The sequence below is a fragment of the Ambystoma mexicanum genome, chromosome 8, assembly GCF_040938575.1.
Source record: "Ambystoma mexicanum isolate Mex_15411 chromosome 8, UKY_AmexF1_1, whole genome shotgun sequence".
NCBI classification, from domain to species: domain Eukaryota; kingdom Metazoa; phylum Chordata; class Amphibia; order Caudata; family Ambystomatidae; genus Ambystoma; species Ambystoma mexicanum.
Window position 1 is genome coordinate 1016822036 of NC_090929.1, and position 20729 is coordinate 1016842764.

The window sequence follows — 20729 nt, forward strand, 5'->3', positions numbered from 1 at the left end:
ACGCACAAATCACTTTTTCTTGTCCGATGCCTGCTTTGCAACATGCGGTCCAGTGATTTCTTTTGTCAAGCAGTACCATGGATACCAGGATTCCTTGCGGCAGAGACCTGATCAGAATGCTTGCCAGTGAAAGAGGTGGCGACAAGCGAAATGGAAGAAGAATGTTGCAGGGAAGAGACCAGCAGTCTAGGTGCTTTATATAACCCACACTCAAAGCCAACAGTTTGGGCTTTTGGGTAGGCATGGGATAGGCATTCGCTAGGCACAGATATAATGTACCACCTGGCCATAAGATTGCAACAGATGGAAAACTGAGCTATTACCTGGGCATTTGAGGTCAGTACCTGGAGAATGCTTGCTTTTAACAGGATTTAAGTTCATGGAAGAGGTATAAATCAAGTGCTTGAAGGCACACTGGATTAAGAAATTTCTCTTCCAACAGCAGCCATTTACAGCTGAAATTAAGCCATTAACTCTAACATACACTTAGAAAAAACACTGGCAGGCTGCGGCTTGATATTACTGGTTGATAGAGCAAGCTGAAAGAGATCCCAGGAGGATGAGTTTAGGGTGGGGAGGGGTAGGTAGTGGGTGGGAATGGCTATAGCGTTTAGCATTGTCATGGCCCATCAATAGGTGGTTAAATAACCAAACACCACCCACAAGCTGCGCGTCCCTCCTTACATGTCATGTGCCTCCTATTTCCCTAATTGGGAAAAAATAGCACCTTTTAGACAGTGCTGAGAAGCAGGTTTATGGCACAAAGCCCTAAATATATGACAAATGTCAACCTGGAGGATTATTGTGGGTAGCCTGCACTCATAGTACAGATGCAATGTTACGAGAATAGCCTGTCAACCAGCAGCAGCTTAAGATCTTTTTTATTGAAGGGGTGTGAAGATTTCCCAAGAATGTGTGTGAGCGTAACAAGGGAGCACCCACCAAAAAGTTGAATTCATGAGAGGTGGGGGGGCAAGTAAGGGTGTGGCCCGTCTCGAGAAAATGTTTAAACCAGGAGCATTCTACAGCACTCTTTCTGTGAAAAACAGAGTAAAAAGCAGCCACAGATAATCAGTTTTGTAGGGCAAGTTGAAAAAATTAAATAGATGCTAAATCACCAACTGTGCACAAAGGCTTTTTTCAGTGCATTTTCATGATGCCGTTGACCACAATATATGTCAGTGTAAACGAGCAATTTCAAACTTGCTGTAACCAACCAAGTCCATTGTAAGCTGCAACAATTTATGCCAGTAACCCACATAAAAAATATACTATATGCTTTTCCCTTAATGGCAGTAGAAAATGCCATGTCATGGCCAGATAACATGCCCATACTGGCTGAACCAATGTAGGCCAGTTTCTCAATGTAATAACACGCATGTTGACTTTGCCCATAATGTTAGTAAAAATTGCATGCCATTCCTATTGGCTGCAGCAGTGTACGCCTGTATTTCCATTCACTGGAGAAAAACTGTGGAAGGCAATCCTTGGGAGTAGCTTTCTTATGGTTGCAACCCAAAACCATCCAAGCAATCATTTGCTTCCCCCCGCTGGCACAAACACAGTAACACACTTCACTCGCACATGCACATACATACCACTGAACAGCATTTGCACATGGACACATTTTTAATGGTGCACTTCTACACAGACAACCCTCACGTGCTTGCACACATATACACAATGCACACAAACATGCACAGTGTCTTTACCGGTTCCTGCTGACTCTGCTTCCTCATTGCCACACATGGACCCAGATGACCTGTCGCTAGCCAAGGCAATTTGGATCTGGAAAGGGCTTCAATTGAACTTACAGTTCAATTGCTGTCAGTTGGCTGGGCCCACTCAAGTTGCTTACCCAAACCGAGAGGCCGCGAGGGCAGACGTTCGACACCCCGTCAACCTTTGAATACAAAGACCTACGGCATCTGCCTGGAGCCCTTTGGGCTCCTCGTTCCCAAACCATAAGAAAAAGATGTTGCAGTGAAGGTGTCACTGCTCAGTGCCAGTCCCCCACATTAGGATGAAGCCCATCACAGCAGTCAAACAACGGCTACCCGATCTTCTGCCCGGTACTAGATGAAAGATGTAAGTCCAGAATTTAAATCTAAACATAGATAAATTTACCTTAAACAAATGGGGAAGCACACTTATATCCTAATATACACTAGTGCCCTATGTTGTCAACATCTACATTTCTTTTCTTTTTTCTTTTTTTTTTAAGTTGAAACACTCCACACCATCCATTCGATGGCTGACAAAGCATTGCAACTGAATCGAAAACAGATTCAAAAGCCCCAGAAATATGTGTTGGGGTACAAAGTCCCTTTTCTCATCTCAGTGAACCTAAAAGTATTTTGCTGGCTTTTACATGTCCTGGCCATGTTTGTCAAAAGTATGTCTTTTTCCAAAGCCTAACTGAAGACCAACTGTTTTTATGTGCTGCCTTGAATACCCATGGGGTTTTCAAAGCAGGGGTACTGCAAAAATTCCCTACAGTGACCTTGGACGAGTTTTCTCCCCAAACAGTGTCAATGTTACAGGCTGGTTGGAGCAGTTTACTTTTTATGATTCTAGACCATGATGTACACTTTTAGCAGAATGGTAGCATTTGCCTGAAGATCAGTAGCAAAATGGCTGCTTCATATTTTTCAAATCTCATATTGGCCATGGTTTTTGTTGTCCTTCTGTGCTTTTCATGGCATGAACAGCCATATGTGGCTGTTTGCCAATGTAGGCTCCGACTCCAAGCTTACCAAGGCTGCTCCGATTGAATGGAATCTACTTATTCCTGCGTGAGGATTTGCCAGACATCTCAATCTACATCCCTTTTTGTTTGCCCCCACAAAATATGAGTGAGGCTGGCCTCCACTGATTGGGAGGATGCCAACTATTTGAAATGTGTATGGGCTATAAGTGGAGGACTGGGGTCCCCATAGACTGTCTACATATGTGGAGACCATGAGCCAGTTGACTAACTGGAACTGCTCATGTGTCGAGTTGATGTCAAGGATCTGGTTGAAAGACTCTGTGGCTCCTCTCTAAATCCCCTTAAAGGAAAAGCTCTGGTACTTTTAAAACAGCTGGAACAATCTTCGCTGAGCCCTCCCCAAACCCTCCATTACTTCAGCTGTGTGTGTGCTGCCCTGAATCTTGAATGTGTGCAGATTGTTTTTACAACAAGGATATTATGTGGTTAGCTATTATGTGATCAGTATTCAATATTTAGAGCACCAGAGGTACAAATGTGGTTCAGGTAACAGCGTTTTCATCATTCATACATTCACCAAACCAGTGAATGGCTTCCTATAGAATTTCTAATATTTGATCAAATATTACAAGGGATTAATTTTGTTACTTTCAGTCAGTAGTTTGCTTTCAGTACTAACATCTACATGGGTATTGAGATTGTGAAAGCATAGCGGAAAGTTACAGTTGATGAATAGGTTTGTCTAATTTTCTTTTGATCAGCCATCGGAGGGAGAGCATCCCAGGTAAAATCTTTGTGGGGTTTAATTCAATGGTGCGAAGAATCCAGGGAAATTGTACCTTTTCCCGCAAAGGGGAGCCCACCCTTTAGAGAGGTAAGCAGCTACTTTAAGGGTGACGAAGAAAAGAAAGCTGACAAAGGTCACAGGGTGGTGGTTATAAACTTATTTGTGCATAAACAGGTCCTTCCTCATCTTTTAAGAGGGGTATCTCTACCTCAAAACTAATACTAAAGGGTCCGTCAGATGTTGGTTGGGACACAGGACGGTGGAATTTAATTGGACATTCTATCCCTCACACTACAACTAAATGATAATCTAACAGAAAGAGCATGCTTCCCTTCTCCTGCTGCTGGGATAGCATCCAAAAGAATGTTCTCTTGCAACAAGAACACCGAGGGGAAGGGATGACTCCCTTCCCCTGGCTTGCAGGTTTCACACAACCTTTATACAATTCCATGTCCAGGAGAATGTCTCCCTTCTCTTCTCCTGGTGTACATTTATACAGTTTACAATAAAACCAGGGGGAATTACTCCCTTGCCCTGGCGTCTACAGCACAACTCCCAGTTCAGGACCAGGAGAATGACTCCCTTCTTTTGGTATTACTTGGCACAGTTCACAACAAGGCCAGAGGGAATGACTCCCTTCCCCTGGCGTCTGGCTGCGTTCACTCCATGAACAGTTCAATGTTCTGTATCACGAGAAGGTTTCCCTTCTCCTAAAGTTGATATTGCTTTTCAATGCATCACAAAACAAAGCCAGGGGGAATGTCTCCCTTCCCCTGGCACCAACTGCATGGCGTTCTGTACCAAAGTCCAAAATACAGCTTAGCCACTCTTTCCAGGTCTCGAATAAAGATTCTGGCCTCCTCTCTTTTGCTAATGAGTTCCTTTCTATCAGGGCATTGCAGGAACTCCCTTTTAGTCCCTTATTCTCCCTTTACAGGGTCCCAGACCCATCTCTGGTGTTCAGTGGCTTGCTCGTGGCCACAGCTACGAGAAAGATTTCCTCTGAGGTTTCAAGGTCTGTGGTCGGGTCCCAGGCCCTTCTATTTCTTCTATTATTCTCAGTATTTGTGATGGGGTGCCAGACGCTTCTCTTGTGGTCAGTGGTTCTATCCTTTCCACTGCAACGAGGAAGATTTTCTCTAATACTCTGTTTTCGGGTCCCAGATCCGTCTCCGATTATACCCAGTAGCAGGCTCCCCACTACTGAAGCGAGAGAGAGCATTGTGAACTAGCCTCCCTTCTACCCTTGTCCCCCTCTGGGTCTCTCGTACCTCTTGTTACCTTGTATGTGATCGGGGTACGTCAATGAGGGTTCCTGGGACACCGGGCCTTCTCTCTGGCTCTGTTAGTTCACTGCTGTTGCTCTGTCGACTGCCCGGTACTTCTCACGTTTGTTCCGCAGCTCTGCTCTCCTGCTCGGACTTCTGCCCGGGTTTGCTCCTGCAGAACCCGTGGAGGCCTCGCACAGCACTTCACCAGCGTCCTCTTCCATCCGTTCTTTCGGCAGCACCTGGATCTCTCAAGCTGGTTCGCCTCCACACCTGCTGCTAGACTCGACAGGGCTTGACACGACCATGCTTGAAAGGTTGGTTAGTTCATCGTCTTATACTTATACAATATTGCTAGTCCCGCCCTGGTGGATTATAAATGGGGCCGGGCTTTTGGGCTTCAGTCTTTTTGCCCTCTGTCTTTTTGGGTGTTTCCCTCCCTCTACTTATACATTCACAATGTTTGTGGTTATGGGGGGCGGGTGGACTGGCAATCAGGATAATCATATAGAGGGCGTCTTTAAAGTGGGTAGCTTTAGTTACCGCCTTCATGTGATAATCAGGACCAATGGCTTTCTTCCTTTTGTGCCAGGGGGACACCAACAAAAAGAGAGAGAAGCAGGTACAGAGCATGAAACGCCGGGCCTGCATGCCCGTGCAAAGGAGGGAATTGCTCCCTCCCAGGTGGAAGGAGAAAGGAGAAGGAAGAGCCACGTAGTTAACGTGATGGGCCAAGACTCTGGGAAATCTGCAGAAGGCGGCCGCTTGGTGGAAGGCGATGGATCCGGAGAGCTCGGTCCCGCAGAAGCTGCAGGAAGCAATGCTAAACCAGGAGCAGCGAGTCAGCGTCCCGCTGAAGCGACGGCCAGAGCCTGTCCATCCTGAAGTGGAAAAGCTGCTGAAAGAAAGCACAGCTGTGCAGACCGAAGTCAGGTCTCAGACGCGGAACCACGCTGCCAGAAATGACAAAGCTCCGGAGGGGCACCGCTGCTGGGAAAGAGGTACGCAACCTCACATCAATAGCAGATGGAGGGCGGCGATGCCAAAGCAAAGCCCAAATTGGGCTAAGCATCTGCATAACTCACGGGGGGCAAACGGGCTAAACAAACCAAAATTCTGCACAGTACTCCAAGTCCCAGAATCCTACGAAGTGGAGAAGAGAATGAGAAAAAGAAGGCAGAGAAAGCCACAAACCCATGTTGGGCTGGAGACCAGAGTAACACAGGAGAGGTCAAGAAAAGCAAGCTAACAAACCAGGCTGAGCAGGTCCATAGCCCATGCTGGGCTGAGCACATGAATAACACAAGAGGAGTTGGGAGATGCAGGCTATTAAACCAGGCTAAGTAGGCCCATATTCCACGCATAACTGCACACACGAATACCCCAAGAGGGGACAAGAGAAGAAAGCTAACCAGTAGGGCTGAGCAGGCCAGTAGCCCACCGGGGGCAGAAGAAACCATTATCCCACGAGGGAGTGTAAGAAATGAAGCATCAAACAGGACAAACCAAGTCCATAGCTTACTGAGGCTAAGAACTTGAGTCGCTCGGAAAGGACTGAATGTGAACTTTGGTATAATTATTAATGCTGACATATCCAGGTCCGAAGGAGATTTCCCAGGAGAAGGGATACGCCCCTAGACTTTTTTTTTTAGCAAGGACCTTGTAACTCGAAAAGGAAAGCTGAGAGACTTTATTTTTTATTTGGCATTCAATCCTGGATCTGAAGGTACTGTGAGATCTTTTGGGTGAGGGCCAGACAACCAGTATGTACTAAGCTATCAAAGAGGGGAAGTAATCCCTATCCTAAACTCAAGCTTAGATTCCCTTTTCTGTCTTTTTTTTTTAATAGTGATAGGGCAGATAGTAGCTTAAAATAGTTTTGGACGTAGGACAGTGTTTTTTTGTGAGATGTCCTGACGGCACTCGTTTATTTATTTTTTTGAATGTTATGTTATTGGGCATTTGTATAGCGCCTTTTACTATTGGTATGACTCCAAAGCGCTGTGGGTAGAACGCCCTCAGGGACCGCAGTCCAGGTGAATGGAGAGAGTAATATAGTAAAACGTGCATGGGTGTACTCAGTATGTGTGCTGCCAGTGTGAATTAAGTGGTGTGTAGCTGCATACTAGTGCTAGGCATGGTGCAGTGGTTGTGTTACATCAGTAGAATGTGTGCAGCAAGGCCAAATGCACTCTGGTATCTGCATTCTGGTGGTACCAGGGTTTGTGAATTAAATATTTTCAGATAGGCCAATTTCGAGGGTTATAGTTGCTTTCTATTGTTTGTTGGTGCTGAGGAAAGAGTTAGTACAGTGGTGTGTTTGAGTGTCTGTGTGCTTTCCAGGGGGACCCTGTTCCCTATTGAGCTTCCAGTGATTGTCAAGGGCATGGTATCTCCCTTTGGTGCAGGTTGTTTGGCTAAGGTCCTTCCTGTGTCTCGTTGGGTCAATTGCCTTGGTGAAGACTGACGGGCGGCGACGAACAGATCTGTCCCAAATCATGTCGATTAAAGTACAGGTGCTTGAGACGCCCTTGGTTGGTAGTTCTGCTAAATAGATTCGCAGATAGTTGGATTAGAGAAGATTAAGTGCTAGACGGTCTGTGGTATATAGTTCTGTGTCAGGGATTATCAGATTAGTAGGATTAGCAAACAAGGGCATTCCTGGACTGATAGCATGGTGCATTTTGAGGGGCAATGATCAAGTTCATACATTCTATTAGTGCTTTTGTTTGTAGTCCTGCTAGATAGATTCCCGGTAGGTAGTTCTGCTAAATACATTCCCAGATAGGTGGGATTAGGGACACCCTACATAGAAATCAGTTTAGAGGAGGTTTTGTTTGATTTTTTAATAAACATCATTGTTAAAACATGTTCTCTGGTCCGATTTACCACATTAGATAACATGTAAACATTTAAAACATTTGTCTTTGGATCAATACAATACAAATGTATTTAAATGAATATGATCACTAAATACTCAATATTTAATAATTAATATATTTAAGGTGTATACCACCATGCAGAATATTGTGCGCATGCCTCTGAACACGTGGGGTGATTCACGCATTGTTTTTGCTGTCCAAAAGTACTTGCTCCAATTTAAGATGCACCAAGTCTACCTCTAAAAGAACTCTGATTGCTTTCTGCAGCAGAGCAAAGGATGGCGGGGGCATCCACCGACCTGTCCCAAATGATCAGTATTGTGTTAACTTGTCATTGCTCCTTGGTCCACTGACTGGACTGTCAACTTGTGGTATTCCATCCAATCTCGATTGCATTGTTGGTTCTGAGCTTCAAAGACAGGGGAGTGTGAGGTTTGCCTGCAGACGCTGCTGCCTGAAATCTTCACCGTAACCAGTGGAAAACCAGAGTTTGGAATTCTCTGTTACACCCTCATCCCCTCTGGGCCTCTTCATCAGACTCAGAGTATGCATAGTGAATTGATGTCATCCCCATACATGCCACTTTACCTCAATTCCTTTTTACCCACAGTCCCACATGGGAACACGTTCACTTAATCAACACTTTGGTGTCTTTCTCCTTTCAAATTTCTAGCATTGGGCTTTCAGGCCTGTATGTTCCGTCACCAATCCATTTTCAGTGACATATCCGCACTCCTCCTATTTTTCTTGGTACAGACCATAACACCAAGGAGTCCCAATATGGTTAGTTCATGAACCCAAGGTAGTCTATGAGGATAGTCGAGTCTAATTGCAATTGCAACTATAGAGTGGAGCCGGTGAATGCACCTTGTAATTTTGAATTCTCTAATCGCATAACTTTATAGTATTAGTTTTTCGATTCAAGCTCCCGCAAGCCTTGGAAGAAGAGCGTTGTGGCTCGAAACACGTGTCGGCTGTTTTGATTTGCATTAAATAATGCTCAATGAGCTTTAACAATTCCGTTTGTGTGCGCAGTTTATGGTAGCAAACCCACTCTTAACAATTTCGATGAGGATAGTGAGGCTCAACGAAGACTACTCCTGATGAATAAATTACTTATCTCTTGGTAATGTTCTTTCTGATGGATGTTCCTCCCAGGGATTACTCATCTCTCGTAGCTATGTTCCAGCACAGCTGCTCCTCAGAAACCTTTCTGCTGTCATGGGGTGCAGTGTGGCTCCATGTCGGCTCTATCAAACACCTCTACATGCCCTGCACATGACCTGTGGGTCAGTATAGAATGAGGCACTGTGACCTTATTTCCACCCTTTTTTCCTACCACTCCGACACCGAGGGACCTCGGGGAGAAGATGATGAAGAGTCCGTGGGAGGAATATCCATCGGAAAGAACATTACTGAGAGTCAATTAATTTGTTCTTCTAATGGATGCCTTCCTCCCACGGATTCCTCATCCATGATGAAATCCCATAGCATTAAGTAGATCTGGACTTTAGAGAGCAAGGACACCACCTAAACCAGAAAACTCTGATGACCAGCTCTACCAAAACAAGCATTGTGTCCTGACAGAGAATCCAAGTGTTAATGTTTAGCAAACATGTGCAGAGAAGTCCATTTAACTTGTGGCAAACGTCCTGGACAGGGACTCCACATTGTATAGCCAAGGTGGCAGCTAGCCAGCCCTCTAGTGGCATGAGTCCTGAGACCCACAGGCACATCCTTATTAGCCAGTTCATGGCATTCGAGAGGAAGAGGATGATCCCCATGGACAGAGGTTTGGTCACAGCCCTGCCAGCACGTGCACCAGCAGAATCAACAAAACGCTGGTCATGTTTCACCGTCTCTGTCGTCCAAGAGATGTAGCATCTGAGGGCATACACCAGGCCAGCCGATGGAATCGCTCTTCTGCCTTTGAAGAGGAAAAAAGACAAGAAGATGGATCTTTTGAGAGAGATGACAATCCAAGACCACTTTCAGAAGGAAGGATATCCTCACTCTTAATGTCATCTTCTCTTAGTTAAACCTCCTTATTTGGTTTTCTCCTAACAGCACCTGGAGCACACTCGCTAGTCCAGCAGAAGGGATGGCAACCTGGAAAAATCACATTATAGATGAGCAATCTCAACAAATAAGAATGGGGAGCTCAAACAGAGTGCCCAACACTAAATTAAAATCTAGAGACGGAACAACAAACTGGTTAGGGATAAACTGATCACACAAACCCTGCAGGAATTGTAGGACTGTGGGAGTCGTGAAAAAAGAGTCCTGTTCCGGAGTTCTCTTGCGAACTGAAATAGCTGTGAGATACCCCTTCCTAGTGCCAATCTGCAAGACCATCCAGGCCAAAGAAAGCAGAACATCCAAAACACAAGACGTGGAGCAAGTGAAAGGGTCAAAATCCCTCTTGTGGCACCAAGCCAAACACCTACGCTACCTGCAGGCATACATCGATTTGGTGGCAGGCCTTTGGGCAGAGAGGAGCCCATCAAACGAGCCAATTATCCAGATAGACATGGGTTTCTTCCCTTCTGAGTCGAGCTGCTAACACAATCACAGCATCTTGATGAAGAGCATGGCTGGCGAAGATGGATTTGGAAAGCTGTGGGGACCTAGTCCCCCCTTGCTTGCGGATGTAAAACATGGACGTTGTGTTGTCTGTGTAAATCCGAACCACTTTCTCTCCAAGCAGGGGGAGGAAAGACTTCAGTGTCCAGAATATCGTCCGTAGCTCCAGCAGGTTGATGTGCTGGGTGTTCTCCGTCTCTGACCACAAACCCCTGGTGTGCTCGTCTTGGCAGTGGGCTCCCCAGCCCGCCCTCCAGGGAAGCGTCCGTAGTGACAGTGATCTGATGGTCCAGGAGCCTGAAGTGGGCACCTTGCAGGATGCGTTCTCTCACTGACCACCAGAGCAGGCCCTTCCTGAAGGCTGGAGTCTGCATAATGCGGTCCTTCCAGGAGCCTTAAGCTTGTACCCATATAGCATCCAAGAACTCTTGCACTGGTCTCACGCGTAGTCTGCAGTTGGTGACCAGTGGGATGCATGAAGACAACATCCCCAGCAAAGACTTGTAGCTGCTGACTGTGGTCGTCCAGGTTTTGCTGAGGCAGTGCACCTTCTGCAGAAGGTGCTGTCACTCTCTCGTCCGAGGGCCTCGCTCTGCAAGTGCTGGTGGTTAGCAGTGTCTTGTGGTACAGTGCCCTCGGAGAGGAGGCCAGCTGTGACTTCGGGAAGTTGATGGAGAATCCCAGTCGTTGAAGACATTGGATCGTGACGGCGGTGTTGGATTCTGCAAAAGAGTAGGACGGGGCTCTCATTAAGCAGTCATCTCATTATGGGTAGACGTGAACTCCTCTCCGCCGCAGGTAAACCACCACTGGTGTGAGGCATTTGGTCAACACCTGAGGGGCCGATCTGATCCCGAAAGGAAGAGCTTTGAACTGATAGTGCTCTCCTGCCACCACGAAACTTAGGTAGCGCTGGTGTGATGGGCGAATAGAAATAGAGGGACGCTAGGAAATCCCCCTGCTGCAGCTGGGAGAATACTTGTTGCAATGTTACCATGCAAAAGGTTTGTGCTTTCAGAAACTTGTTGAACACCCTTAGGTCTAGAATGGGTCTCCAACCCGCTGTTTTGTTCAGCAAGCCCTTTTTTCTGACCAAGTAGCAGCAGGAATGCACCCCTTTCTGTATCTCGTTACTGGGACCTTTTACACAGCGCCCCTCCGTAGCAGAGACTGCACTTCCTGGATCAGGAGGAGCTGCAATGTTTCTGGTCTTCATACAGGAGGAATGTCTGGAGGGTAATTTATGAAATCCAGAGAATGCCCCTGATGGAGGAGGGGCAGCACCCATTTGTCAGATGTTACTCGAGCCCATTCGTCGACGAAGTTCGATAGACGACCTCACACTGGGTTGCTGATGTGAGAGGCCCTGGCTCTTGGCCAGTCATGCTTGCTTGCTGGACTGGCCCCTAGGCTGGGAGGAGCCTCAGCATCGCTGGGAACCCTTCTAGGACTGGGGTCGCTTCCTGTACTGATCCCCTGATGAATAAGGGCTCTTGTAGGATGAGGACGACTGGTACATACTGCGGTTGTCCTGCAAAGTTCTATTACAACACCCTTTTCCTGAACGAAAGGACTGGCGCTTGTGTTGTAATGTGACGAGTGAGCAGGGGCAGTTTCAGTGTTTGTCTTTATGGCCTGTAGGGCCTCATCCACCTTTTTTCCCCAAACAAGGTGAAAGGCATGTCTGTAAGCCGGGATTGGACATCTGGCTGAAAGTCTGTGGCTTTAAGCAAACCTTGTCAGCATAGGACCACTCCATTACCCATCTGGCGATAGCCTGTGTCAGCAATGTCGACAAAAACAGTGATGGCATGGGCAGATGCACGCTCACCCTCAGGGAGAATGTCCAGTGCCTCTTGCTTCTTGTCCTCAGGAAAGAATTGCAACAGGGGCCATAACTTGCGATCATAGCGGGCAAGTATGGTCATAGCGTTCGCTGCCTTGATAGTCCAGGCAGCTGTCGTGATGATTCTCTTGCCAAAGCCGTCAAGGCGTTTGCTCTCCTTTTCTGGGGGCATTGAGCAGGATGAAGATGTGTTGGCCGACCTCTTCCTGGCCTCTGAAGAAACTACGGCGTCTGGGATGGGCTGTGTGCGGAGACAGGCAGCAGCGCTCTCTGGAGCCCTGTACTTTTTGTCGAAACAATTCTTCTTTGGAGGTGCAGTTGCAGGGTGCACAATGGCAACCTGGCCATCCTCCCACATATCCACCAGTAGAGGTATTGCCATGATGGACTTCCTGCGCTGTTATCGGCGTTGGTATAAAACGCTCTCCTTTTGTTTCTCCAGTGCTAAGCCGAGCATCATGGACGCCCTAGACATGAGCGCATGGAAAGCTCCTACTTCATCAGGGGGAGAATCCCTGAGACGCATGTCATCTGGCTCACCATCCGCAGTGATGAAGTCATCAAACTCATCTGTTTGATCGGAATGAGTGGGGACGCGTCCTTGTGAGGCTCTGTGTCCGCTCCCTTATCCATCGACTCCAGTACTGACCAGTGTCTTTGCGGCTTTGGGGTTGGGTGGGAACCTCATATCACTCTCTGGAGGGTCCTGGGGGCTCAGCCGGCATCTGCCCGTTGGTGTCAGCAACCAGGGATCTCAAAGGCAGTGCATGAAAGGACCACTGTCATTGGACCATGTTGTCAGTGTTGACAAATGGTCCAATGATACGCTCCTTTGAGGGCACGGTTGCTGATGCTGGACAGCTGTTGACAGCATAGGATGTCATTGGGGCAAAGGTTTTAGAGGCTGTACCAACCCTGCTGACAGCAAGGGGTTCAAAGATGGTGGTCTAATGAGGCTTGCTTCACCCAGAGGTGGACTCCTCGGTGGCAGTGCCCAAGGGGAAGATGGCTGCTGTGACACAAAAGCTTCCTCCTCTTCTGACTGTGAAAGACTTGGTTCTGAGACTGCGAGGCCACCTGGTAATAAAGCCACCCCAAGTATGGAAAAACAGTTCTTGGACATTCTGGCCATGCTTCTGCTGTGCTGGTATCAGGGCAAACAGCTGTGGTGACAATGGACTGCGAAGCGCTTGTGGTCGATGCGCTCGTGGTGTAGCCATGGAGGTTGAGGTCAATGACAGTTTTGTCGTCTTGTTCGATGCCGGTCCTCGTGTCGACAGTCGTAGACTACGACGAAGTAGATGATTTTTATCGCTGACAATGTTTTTTGTCATCGATGATAAGTCTGCAGACTTTGACGGCATAGATGGATTTGCCATCGAAGAAGCTGCGGTCGATAAACTCGGTGTAGATGAAAAAACCCCTACTTGAAATACCAAAATGATGTAATATTAATCTAAGAAAATTGTTGAAAATTCATGTGGACTCCCAACACTAACGTGCAGTAAAAAAATCTGAAGATGACTGGCAGGGGAGGAGCTAAGGCAGTATTTCCTATTAGATGTGGGCACTATGACCCAAAATGATGACGATAGAGCACTAAAGTGACTGAAGTTCCAGTTTAATTTAAACTGCTCTATTTTACAGAGGATTCCCAGCCGGACGACGGGGAATATTCACAGCATGTGAATCTATGAAAGATCCAATGCTGGAGAACCATCTTGAACTTGTCCTATGTCCAGAGTCAAGTGCTGCAGACCCTGAAAATAGGGGGAGAAGCAGCCGTGCCCTCGATCCGAGCAGGGTAGCAGATCTATGGCCCCTTTTGCTCGAAGCTGAAGGCAGTACCCCTGTGATCAACCTCTAAAGACCAAGTGCTGGATGTGGTGAGAATTCACTTCTTTCTGGACTGGGAAATCCTGCCCCCACAGGAGAAGAGTGCTGGAAGTCTGATTCAAAGTGGCTTTGCACCTCGGCCTACAAAGGGTACAGCAGAGGCTGACAAGCCTCCAATAGAGCACCACTGCCCTGACTCCTATTTTGACAGAGCTGCACTCACCTGTCAGAGGAAGCATTTCCACTGTCCCTTTGGGCATAGGAAAGGAAGGGGCAAAACACCCTACACGCCAGGGGCTCACGGGTTGCTGCTGCTGAATCACTAGGCACAAAGACTTAGCTGTCTGTATCAAAGCCTGAAACGTCCTGAGGGATTGGTCTGCCTTCATCCCAAAAAGATTGCATGTCCAGGCCTTTTTCTTGGGCATCTGGGGCAAAGCCTGAGGTCCTCAGCCACAAGTGCCCCATCAACACTATACCACAACACAGACTCTGCCATGCTTAACAACATCTACAACATCATTCAGACCTCGATGGCAGCAAACTGACTATGCCTCAACTCTGACAAGACGGAACTCCTCCTGGTGGGTTTCCCCGACACATTAAAAAACCTCGACTCACAGTTTAGCCACTTCACTATCGACTCCATTAAAATCCCAGTATCAGACTCAGTCAAAACCCTTAGAGTCTATTTGGACTCCAACCTATCCATGAACAAACAAGTCAGTGCAATCGCCTCCTCTGCAGCATACCATGCCAAACTAATTAACGCAGCTAGGCCATTTCTCTCCAAAGAGAACTGCACCAACGTAGCCAGAGTCATCACAGGCTCAGGGCTAGACTACTGCAATGTTCTCTTCCTTGGAACCTCCACCAAAAACCTGAATAGACTACAAGTCATCCAGAACAATGTATTCCGCGCAGTCAAGTCATCTCGAAAAGAGAACACATTACCGCCGCCAGGAAAGCAGCCCACTGGCTCCCAATAAAAGAGAAAATCTTATTCAACACCATGACACTGACCCACAAGTGCATCTACCTCTCTGACTACCTCTCACAAAGGATTCACCACTCTACCTCCACAAGGCCAATTAGGACACCCTATGCCAACATGCTCTGTGTGCCTATGGTAAGAAGAACTAGAGCAGGTGGCTCTAGCTTCCCCTACCTAGTACCTTCACATTGGAATGCCCTACCTCCTACCCTCCGAGGCGAGGCATCCCTCATGACTTTTCGCAAAGCCATGAAAACTGTGCTCTTCACCTGAAGTACGCTAACATTTCGAGCAAAACCTGTTTTTCACATAAATGCACCATGTTTATATGTATATTATATGTATCCTAATGTATATTTGCTCTATTTCTGTTGAATGTATAATTGCTGCTCCCCGTGTGCCCTTCAAGTAACAGCGTCTCGATGCCCAAGGGCTGCTGTGCGCTATACAAATGTAATAAATAAAATACCAGTGGCCTTCATCCTAGCCACTAAGTCGGCAGTATACAGACCTGAATGGAGAATCCAACGAAAAGCCTCCTTGACATTGTTTACCAGGGCTTCAAAGCCCTCCATCACATCGCCTCCAGGGAGGCGCTGTGCGGCCTCTGAGATTGTGGACGAGATACCAAATGGAAATTTGGCCAACACATAGGAGGCGTTGATAGTTCATAGATTCAAGCTATCTGACCCAATAGCCTTCCTCCCCACAGCATACAGTCTCTTGCTCATCCAATCCGGAGGCAAAGAGGGGAACGATAATGTCTTCATGTTCGCTTTAGCTGCATGGACAGTAAGGCTCTCTGGGGAAGCATGAGCAAACAGGAAAAGCGCATTGCAAGGGCCCGCACCATGCTTCTTGGCCAGATTCCGGTTTACAGTAGGGACGGAGGCTGGTTTTGACCATAACACCAAAACTGAATGCTTCGACTGCCGGGCAGCAGTATTTCTCTTGGAGGACCTTCATGCAGAATGTACGTTGCACTTAGCAAACCTTAGGTCATGAAAGTGCTGACAACCCTAAGGTCTCAACCAACATAGCCACCAAGTGTTGAAAAGCAGCCTGAGGATTACCCAGGGGTCTGCAGGGAGCGTGCTGAACTCTAGTGAAGTGTTCAGGCCACTTGCATTCTGCAAGTCGGCCGCAAGATCCACTAAGTCACCACTTCTCTAGAATTCCCCAGTGAAATCTCTAATTTCCCTGGGGGCATAGAGGTTCCAACCCAAAGGAGATTGAATCACCCTCCTTTTCATCAATGTCCCCCAACTGCGTCCCTAGGGAGAGGTGCATACTCCCGAGGAACCCTGCTTAGAGAGGAGTTGGGACTGGAATACTGATGTTGGAAGACGGAGCGGTACGCCCCTGAGACATATCCTTGTCCGTTGTAGCCGTGGCCTGGCTCAAGGACATCTGGTCGTAAGCAGTTGCAGATTCCTGGCAGCTCGCCCGAGTGCGGTGGAATCTGTCGGCACCAAGGCAGAAGCTGCCAGGGTCTTGGCAAAGATGCCTAGCATCTTCAGCCTAAAGACCTCCCATTCGTCAGGGGGGAGAGGATTGAGTGGGGAAAGAACACTGGTGCCTGGTCCTCTGAGTAGGTCCAGGAGCAGTGAACGCCTCTTCCTCAAGGAGGAAAAATAATGTTTCAAAGAACCGTTGGGGGAATGGGACCTCTTGCAGTGCTTTTTCTTGTCCTTACGGACAGGGGTCATTCTTCAGTGTGACGTTCTGTGCCTTGCTACCTTGAACGGGTTTGTTTGTTGTCGTCCTTGTGGAGAATGGTGAACAGTTTTGCTGCCATCTCACGAACAGGCTTCAGGTGCATTGAATGGCACGGCCCACAGTCCAGTCCAGTTTGGAAAAGCTGACTGCCGCGGTTCTGTTTCTCTGCCGTTTTTCGTCTGTTTCTGAGTAGGCGAGGCCCTTGTTTTTTGAAGCCAGCATTCAAGTCAAATACTGGTGGGTGAATTTGACAGCGGGGAAGCAAGTGTGTCCCAGCGCGCTAGAACACTTTTTGAAGTTATTTACTGTTGAGCGAATTCTGCAGCAGGGAAGCAAGTGTGCCCCAGTTCGGTAGAAACTTATAGAAGGAATTGTATTTAGCGGAACATTTTGTCTTTGAGTTGGAGCTATAAATATTTCACTCGCTTACTGAACGCTAGTGGAAAGACACAGTGGGAAACCACGGGAATCAGAACTTTTTGCAAAGATGCAAAAAGAAAACTTTCTAAATGGACGTTTAAAGCACTGATAAAGCCTTTGAATAAGTCTACTAATCCTGAAGAAGCCGTTGACCTATGGTTCTGTAAAATCTGGCCAATTGATGTCAAGTCGAAACTATACAAAAAGGAAATCCAATGATGAGAGGAATACTACTAGAATAATCTTGGATACTTATAGTTGATACATAATGGTGGACTGACAAAGTAGGAATATTACTAGTGTAAAAGTTATTTAGAATGTCTCTATACAAACTAGATTTGATTGTGAAGATGAATGGTAGAATGGTGTGTTAGTGATATACACATAGGAGAAATGTTTACACAAAAATGCGCTATTTGCACGAAAAAACTTTTGTTCACAAAAATATATGTTGATTGGAAATTAATTGTTGTCTTATAATTGTTCAAAAATGATGTATTTTATCAAATTGTAACAGAATAAAATGATATATTTTTAATAAGAACACACTCTCTGGTCCTCAGCATGCGCTTTCTGAAACACATTTATTGAATTTTTCAGCACATAGGGCATCCTCTCTGTTTAGTATATTTTGCCTCTTCAAAACAGGCAGATCCTGTGAGGATAAGAGACAGACATCTGAAGCCTGCAGTCAAGGCAGGGTTTAAAAATTGAGGACTTCGATGGATTCAGCACTGCAAAAGAAAAATAACTTTGAAATACAAAGTGGTGTTGCTGAAGCCAGCAAAGTGCACAGAAAAAATGAACTAATGCCACGGGGTGTGGAGCTTCAATAAATACTGGCCCCAACGCCATGTTGGTTGTAGAGTGAGTAGAGGCACTGGGTGGACCCACGTGCCCAAGAGAGGGGAAAAAAACAGCAGGAAGTAGGCCTCTGAGCAGTCAGCAGCAGTGTCCCAAGTAAGCAAGAAGGTCCTAAGAGCAGACAAGGGGTAAAATTCCAAGCACAGCTTAACCAAACACACAGGAGATCAGGAAGGAGGAACAATCAGGAACCCGAAGGACAACAGTCACACCAAATCACTTACACAATAAGGCATGCAGCAACTCCGGCTCTCTGAAGAAATACTATTTGGGACCGCAGGGAACAGAAAACCGGAAGTCCCGCTGCCATCTTAGATGTGCCAGCCACGGTGTCCCAGGGCCACCATCTTGGAATGGGAACAAACGTGTGTACCGTGACAGGAATGGAGAGCCCAGTGGTGAAGTAAGGTGAAGCGAGACATGACACTCACACAAAGACCTGCTCAGCTAAAAGCAAAGGTCGTCTTCGCCCCTCTCTCTGTCGGAAGAGCCAACATAGATTGTCTCTAGTTGACATTCGTGGCCTGGACCACTAGCCCCTCAGGACTCGGCTGGGACAAAATGAAAGCTTGATTGACCTGTGCTGCCTTACACCTTTTGGTAAGCTCCAGGTTAATGGCCAGTGTCGGGTCACTGCCACACACCGTACGCGGCTCTGCATTGGCTCCATTAAATCAAAGGGCAGTTTGCAAATAAAGAACCTCTGTCTGAGATGTTAGTTAATTTGTGCTGCGCCAACAGTTTCGAAGGGGCACCTTTTCAACAATTCTCTGAAATTGTGTTTTAGGGTTTGTGTAAGGCGTTGTCTGCTGCATCACGAAGTCGGAGATGTATCAAGAACGCTTGCATCGTGGAGTCCCAAAGCAAGCTTCATAAATTCTGTCTTTCCAAAAAATCATCTATGTGGTCAAACTCTGCTCTAGAAAGCAGCTTGAACCCCAAAGGGGCCTGGTCACCTTAGTCATTGAAAATAGATGTCATGGACTGAAACTACTGTCCTTCATAATCTGGCAGCAGTCATTGCAGAAGGCACTGCGGCAGTTGGCAGCACCACCAAAGGCATTGAGGTTGAAGCCGTACTGGCTGCAGCCTTGCCAAAAACGTCAAACATTTGCTGCTTAAATTCCTCTGACTCCTCTCCAGATGCCCTCTTGGACAGATACAACTTACCCTGTTCATTTGAAAAGCCACTTTTGTCCAGCCATTGCCTGATGGGACTCACTACGGTAGTGGGATCAATTTGACTTTTTATGACTCCTGCCCTCTCACCCTTCTTTGGGGTCAGCCCTTCCGTGTCAGCCTCTGAACACTTCGGGATAGAGCAGACAGGCATATTTGATTGGGGTAACCCCAACATCCGCTGCACATTCCTTCAAAGCCTTCAAGTTAATGTACTGGCATCAGCTGAATTGCTTCACGTCATGCTCCATCCGTAGACACCACACACATACTGTGTGGATCAGTTATGGCAATCTTGGACCTGAAATCTTGTCAGTGTTTAAAACCTGATGGTTTGGGGCCTGCCATGGTGGAGGTGACTAACAAGGAGATGTTCTTTCTATGGATTCTTCTCCCACAGATTCCTCATCAGATAGATATCCTCATCCAGTTCTGCTGCTCGGAAAAGGTTTTTGACAGGGGGCGTAGTGGACCTCGACTCAGCGGCCGATCTGTCTAGCTCAGTGCTCAATCATCGGCTCCCGACGGGACGTTGGGCGTCATATATATATATATACTGCGTCACTATGCCCCATACCTCAGTTACCTCCTCCTACCCCCCCTCCCCCCGAGTTCGGCCGCTGAAGAGGAAAGAAGCGAGAGAAGAACGTCAAATAGCCAATAGAGGGTTAAAAACAAGAATCCCATAGGGATACGCAGAACAGTAGAAATACCCCTTCTACTATCCTTTTTAAAAATGTTTTAAACAGAGTGAGAAAGACATGCGGCTTGCAAGGCAGAAAGCAATCCACTCCTGGACCATCATTAAGTGCCCTCTCTCCCGAGGCAGGCATGCACCAACTGCTAATGCTTTCTGGATGGGAGGGGTGATGAGGAATCTGCAGGAGAAGAATACATAGAAAGAACATTACAGTGAGTAATTTCTCCTTCAATGAATTGCCCTTCTCCCACAGATTATTCATCAGACTCCCAAAGCAGTGGAACAATAGAGGAGGGCAGTAAGCTCACAATAAAAGGTTTTGTAACACCGCCCTACCAAATCACACGTTGCCCAGCGGGCGACGTCCAACCTATAGTGCCTCTTTAAATTATGGAGTGAAGACCAGGTTGCCGCCCGACAGATGTCCTTAACTGGGACCCTACTTTGCACGGCTGTAGAGGCTGAGACCCTTTTGGTGGAATGGGCCCCTACGCCAGGAAGCAGTTCCTTGCCTGAAGACTGGTAGCGTTCTGCAATACATAAAATGATCCATCGTAAAAGCGTCTGCTTGGTCACAGCTAGACCTTTTCTGGCCAAGGAGTAGGCTACAAATAACGGGTCTGTCCTTCCTATATTCCATTGTCCTTGCCACATAGAAACTTAAGGCCCTTTTGGGGTCCAACCAGTGGAAGTGCTCTTCCTCGTTGGAGGGGTGCAGAGGTGGGTAGAATATAGGCAGATCTATAGCCTATGAAAGATTAAATTCTGACATCACCTTTGGTAGGAAACCCGGTCTCAGATTAAGTGAAAACCCGAAAAATCTGAGTTTAAGAGGAAGCAGGAAATCCGGGATGCCTGAACTTAATGTTGTATTTATTGACATATGGCAAAGGTAAAAAGAAAACAAGAAGTTCCTATTGTGAACTTCCAGACTTTAATTA

General features: G+C 47.0%; 1 protein-coding gene across 1 annotated transcript in view; it reads right to left on the reverse strand.

Annotated features, from left to right (window-relative positions):
• The window catches only part of LOC138472665 (inhibitor of nuclear factor kappa-B kinase subunit alpha-like), a 1781717-nt gene that overhangs the window by 189951 nt on the left and 1571037 nt on the right, over window positions 1–20729 (reverse strand). The window lies entirely within an intron of this gene.